Below are 6,531 nucleotides of genomic sequence, written 5' to 3' on the forward strand. Positions count from 1 at the left end.
TGAGGTGACCTGAAGCGACCGCTATGCCAGGGCCCTGGAGGGGGGTGGCTTGGACTGGCTTAGTGTCACTGTCTCGGCAGCCCGGCACAGGAAGCGAGCGGTGGATTGGGGGGGCCCTGTGGACGCAGCACTGCTCCAGTGGCCTCCCCTCACGCTCAGGCAGAGAGAAGGTCCTCTCCCTGCCTGCTCTCTGCCTGCTAACGCCGCTCCTGCACGCACCCCTTCGCTTTGCCCTGCCCCGTCCCCTCCTCCCGGGGGTGGGGGGCTTTCTGTCGTCCGCCTCGGGTGGCAAAAAAGGTAGGTTCATCCCTGGTCCTGAGCAGCGCTGTGGAGGGTCCGGCCTTACCTCTAACACTTATCTTTAATTTGTGGGTATTCTCATTCTAATTGGAGGAAGGTGTAGGAATTACACCACATAGTTAATTGGACAATTATCTCAAAAGCTATATGATGGGCTACATTGGCTGTTCCCTCAATAAGCCATCCTAAATTAAGCAGAAATATATCTTTGTACCGTCTTAGCCAGTGGAGCTAACTTAAAAAAATGATGACATGTTGCGAGCTTTCAGGATACTAAAGCGATCCCTTCATCAGGCCGGTATAACACAATATCTGAAGGCAGGTATATTTATACAGGAATGGAGTGTTACATGCAAAATAGATGGAAAGCAGAACATGCAAATAGACAGTCTAAAAACCATATATATCAGTTCACGTAGTTCATGGACAAAAGAGTAAAATTGGTTTCCAGATACACAACTATGTATTGTAGGGCGTCAGTGATGAAAGCTCCGGTATAGTCAGAAATAATGACAATCTTATTATCAGGCGGTTACCCTACCCTGACCAATATGGCTGCACAGTAAGGCTGCTACACTACAGTAACACTACAGTCTATGGGCTGTGGATTCTACATCTCCATAGACTTCTATGGAGCCTGCAAAATTCACAGCTTTGTGCACAAAGAAGTCTATGGAACTGCCAAATCCATGCCCTGAAGGCTCGTGAAAAATACTGCAGTGTACAAGCAGCCACTAAGGATAGCAGACATGTTTTGTCAGTACATGTGTGCATGTACATGTGTGTGATCCACGTGTATGTATGCGTGTGTGCATGCATGTGTGTGGTCCGTGTATATGTATGTGTGAAGACAGCTGCAGACACAGCACATGGAGAGCTGAAAATGGCAGCCAATTCTGAGAGTACTTCCAACAAAGATGTCTTTTCCTCTGTATTCAAAATTCTCCTCAGAGAGTGTTTTCCTCTCAAGCTCCAAGCCTAGAAGCACTAAAGTTGACGGACCTGTCTTTTCCATACATCTAGGAACCTCACACGTATCTCTCTATTCAAGTAAGTCTTTGGGACAAATCTATTTTTAAGAAGCCCATAGCTAGTCCGGCAGAAATTGAGGGTCTCCCGCTGCTGGCACTTCTAGTCACTACCCTACATACGTGTACCCAGTTGTTGAGGACTAAGCCCCTGGATACAGGCCATCTTTACAAGTATATACAAGTTAACTACCCAAGTAACTACTAATTAATCTATCCAAAGCATTCTGCCTCCATCACCTGCTAACTGGACACTACCTACAAAGATCGCTGTATTGTATGTGAAGAATTCCTCCATATGTACATTTATATTACTTTGTCCTGCTAGTAAAAAGAGCAACGGCTACCCCCGAAGCCTGTTTGTCTGTTGTCATTGTCAGATATCAGAGCGGGGGTGGGTAGTCGGGGACATCAAAAAGGAGATTTCGTGCACATTTGGGACCCAGGGACCCCTGAAAGCCAGCCACATCTGATATATTACCCGTGATACCAGCCCTGGCCCTCCTGAGTGTTGCATCTCTCTTTTCCTTTTCCATACCCACCACTCACCCACCCGAATCCAACTCCCCCCCACTTTACTAGCTTTGGCAATGCCAAATATCTATTCGGACGTGCCAATAAAGCTTTTTTTTATTTGATTTGATTTGATTTCTGTGTGTGTGCACGAGCATGTGTGTATTTGTGTGCGTGTGCATACGTGTGAACCCTGTGTATGCATGCACGTTTGTGGTCTGTGTATATGTATGCGTGTATGTGCGCATGTGATCCATGTATTTCTGCGTGTACAGAGCAATTGCCCATGCGTGCAGTAGTTGTGTGTGAGTTTGCATGTGCTCTGTTCGTCCGTGTATGTAGTGTGCATCCATCTGAGTGTGTTTGCATGTGTGTGTGTGTGTGTGTGTGTGTGGTCCATGCGTGTGAGTGTGTGGTGTACATGTAGTATTTGTGGGGTGGTGTTTGTGTTGTGTGTGTCTAGAGTGGTCTGGTGTTTTTGTGGTGTGTTGTGGTATTTGTGTGGTGTGCTTGTGGGTTGGTGTATGTGCGCTGTCTGTGTGATGTTTATATGGTGTTTGTGTGTTGTGTGTGGTGTTGCGGCCCCTTTAGCAGCGACTCTTTGGCGCCGTCGCTATAATCTGTCCCTGTCAGTCACAACTGTTGTTTTCCCCTCAGCACTTTCACATTTCCCCATTATATGCATAGGGCCTAAATTTAGCGGCCCCAACCTCATGACGGGGGGACGCTAACAAGATGTAACCTGCGCAGTATTCTGCTCCTGTGGGTGGAGAGGGGGCGTGCCAAATTTCACCCAAATCTGTGAGAACTGTGGATTTGTATAGAGCAGACTACTACAGATACTATGCAATGTAAATAGTGAAGGAGTTACGGCGCTCACAAAAGCACCACAGTATCTACAAACAGCTGACCAGCAGGGTCTCCAGGTGTTGGACCCCACTGACTGATCCCTTACATCTCTTAGGGTAAGTTGACACAGTGAATGGTGGGGCGGATTTGGGCACCGAAAGAGAGAGCCACGTCACTCTTGGGTCAAAAACCACCTGCCACAATTGTCACGGTCGCAGCCCCCCCCCCTTACCGGAGTTGGTTCAAATGAATGGGCCGACTCCGGAGGCTACTGCCACCAGGCGGACGCCGCTCATGGAAAAAAGTAGCCTGGCAGTCTACATAGACCACCATTGTGAGGGGGGGGGGGGGAGTATGACGTGAAGTACGCGCCATAATCCGCCTCCTCTGTGGCCCTTAGACTGATAGGAACCTGCTGACCAGCCTTTTGCCACAGCACGCAGCTCCCAGTATTGTTCACATGCCGGGCGCCGCGCTGCTCTATCACTTTCGAGTATTCGAGATATTGCTACAGCACCTGTAACCATCACTATCAAGAATTCGGTGTAAGGAGGGGGTTGTGGCCCTGAACCAAATTTTGCACCAGGGTCCACAAGAGTTAATTAACGCCACTGCTTTCTACCCTCAGCGCTTTCCTGGATGGAGGCATAGTGAGGGATATGGTATGGCCAGGACCACCAAATCTTCAGGATTTATGATCCTTTACACCAGATTACTGACATAAATGAAGCCTGAGATCTATAGTACCTGTGACCTGGTGTAGATTTCGGTGCAGGTGTACAGTCCGGTACAAGATTCACCTCCTCATAAATCAGGCGCACCCTCCGCCATCGCAGGAGAGATAAAGACTGGTGTTGACAACGATTCTTTATAAATCCGTCCCCTTGAGTTCTCTGCACCACTTATCTTATAGGGGACATGGTAGGGGCAGGGCCATTGACCCCACAAAATTTATCATAGTTTACGCCTGGAATAAACGATGCTAGAAATCTACACCAGTAAGGAGCTTGTATATTCCTATGTAGGTGCACGGACCCCCGAGGACACCCCTAATTTATCATGAGACAGGCGCCTTGTCATAAAGTAGGTGCAAACTGCAGCGGGCCAGCAAAGACAATGCAAGTCTTGATAAATCAGCCATATTGAGTTTTCGTTGCATTAGTACTTTGGCACTCAAGAAAATTTCCCAGGTAAAAGTATAGGAAATTTAGGAACATAAAGTATCTAGAAGAAGCTGCGACTGATCACGGCGACTTCTGACCAATACTAAGAGACAGTAAGAGAAGACATTGTGTATCCCGGCCCATCTAGTACTGTATTAGAATGGGGCGACATGTGATGGGCTCCATTCCCAGTAATCCCTGAGGCTTTGTGTTGTAGGAATAATCCGTCCTATAATAGTCATGTCTTATAGGTTCTTTAGTCTAATTGTTACAGGTTTACATAGTGACGGCCTACCCTAGTAATATCAGATGGAATATCCCTTTAATTCACTCTCCGGACATATAGGATGAGTACTTACTCTTCATCACAGATGGAAAGGGAGACCAATCCAAGGAAGAGGACGAGGAAAAGAGATTTCTTCAAGAAAGTCATGTTCCACCTGTCAGACATATATTAATAAGTCAGAAAATAAATTTTGTTTTTGTGATTTTTTTTTGTCCTTTTTTTGCTTATACTTACTAAATCCGGGGTCCCCCATTACTTATCTGCAGCCGCTAACCCACTGCGAGGATACAACGTGTGTCCCCAAACTTAGTAAGTTCTTATACATGAGAAGAGGATCCATCATGGAGATGACGGTATCACGTAGACTGAACCTATAACACTAGGCCGATGGTCTCTATAGCGCTCTATGGATAGTCCTATAACTATTTGCAGATTTGTAGAATTTCCCATCACCCTATAACATGTCTCTGTACAGGGGATTGTGCGGATATAAAGTACATGATACATAAAATAACAGTAAGAAGCAGTAACAGTATAAATGAAGATACGTACCGTGTGATTCCCAACGTGCTGAGTACAGGGGGGCAGAAGGCGACTTTTCGGGGTGTGTGCGCTGCTTTATATACCATTGGGTAATCTGTAGGGCAGATCGTTGTGTTTAATGTTCTCATATACATTGTGTTTATTCTGCATCTTGTGCTATAGAAATAATGAATATTTTTGTTGACTGAGAACACAAACACTTGTCAGGTCTTATGATGTTCCTCATGAGTCGGAGCCTTCAGCCCAAGTTACTGACACCAGGTTACTATGATTTATAGTATAGAACAATTATAGGGGCAAATTCTGACCTGGAGATTTCAGGATCAGGTTATAACTACTGATATAACATTATTATTCTTATCACGTGTGTTGCGGATCCGCTCTGCCACCCAACCAGGTTGGCTTCGGGCCAAACCCAAGGATGTTGTGTAAGGTGATGGGCAGCCAGCGGCCGGAGGAGACACCAATGTGCAGCCCCTGAGGGTCAGGTAATAGTATAGACAGAAACAGACTAAAGGTCAGGACACAGAAAATGTCAGGACAGGCAGTAAGGGAGCAATTGTCTGGAACAGGCTGAGTCAGCAAGGAGAAGAATGGAGGTTTAACTTAAGGCGCATTTACACAGCGTTTTTGGTGCGGATTTTGCTGTGGAATTCACGGCTACATCTGCGCATAAAAAATGCTTCCCATTGACTTCAATAGGTTCCTTTTTCCGTGAGCCGTGTGAATGCACCATTAAGGTTCAGGGGCAGTGCCGTACCTCCCATGAGGCAACCTGAAGCGACCGCTTCAGGCGGCGCTATGCCAGGGCCCCGGGGAGGGCGGCATTTTTGCTTACCTAAGCCAGTCCAGGACAAGCTGTCCTAGACTGGCTTAGCGTCACAGAGCGGTGGATTGGGGTGGCCCCGTGGACGCAGCGCTGCTCCCCTCACGCTCAGGCAGAGAGCAGGTCTTCTCCCTGCCTGCTAATACTGCTCCGCCACGCCCCCTTCGCTCCACCCTGCCCACCCTTCGCTCCGCCTCGCCCCCTCCTCCTGGGGTGCGGGGGCGGCTTTCTGTCGTCCGCCTTGGGCAGCAGAAAAGGTAGGTTCACCCCTGTTCAAGGGTCCTGGTGCAAAAGCTTAACTTGGTCCACGTCTCGGCACACCTGTCAGTCACGTCCCATCTGTACATTTTAGTTGGAGAGCAAGGGCTCATTGTCAGCAGAGACTGGAGATAACAAATATCTACAAAGTTTGGCCTCCGATTTCATTTTGGGCTGATCTACAATTGTTATCATTTGTGAATCTATTACATGGTCTTATATACTGTAATGTCGGTGATATTGTAGTCACTGAAGAAAAGGAGACATCAAGAAGAAAGATGGATCCATGTCAGTCACCTGAAGGGGCGCGCTAGAAAACATTGTCCTCTCTCTGTCTGTCCAGAATATCCCGACCATATGTTGTCCTCATCTCCTGCACTGAATGTGGTCTGGAGACCTGGACTCCTTGTATCATAGAGATCTACCATGGTAGGGGTCCCTGCCTCCTGGTGGCTCTACTATCTCCTACAATATATAGTATAGGAGTCCAGGACAGTAGAGTCACGAGGAGGTAGAGACTCCGCCATGATAGATCATGACATTGGCATCTGAGGATGAATGGCCTTTGCTCTATGACCAACAACCCTTCCCCCCCTTTTACTAAGCTGTGACCCCCATCTTTACCCCTAACATACCATCCCAACCTTCACCCCACATCAATTAAACCCCAAGAACGACACACACAGTGAGGTTGGATTAATTTTGGCCACAGCAGCCATTTTATTAAACAAATAACAAACAGTTCTTTAAAATACCAAAATATGT

This window comes from Leptodactylus fuscus, chromosome 2 (assembly GCF_031893055.1).
Source record: "Leptodactylus fuscus isolate aLepFus1 chromosome 2, aLepFus1.hap2, whole genome shotgun sequence".
NCBI lineage: Eukaryota > Metazoa > Chordata > Amphibia > Anura > Leptodactylidae > Leptodactylus > Leptodactylus fuscus.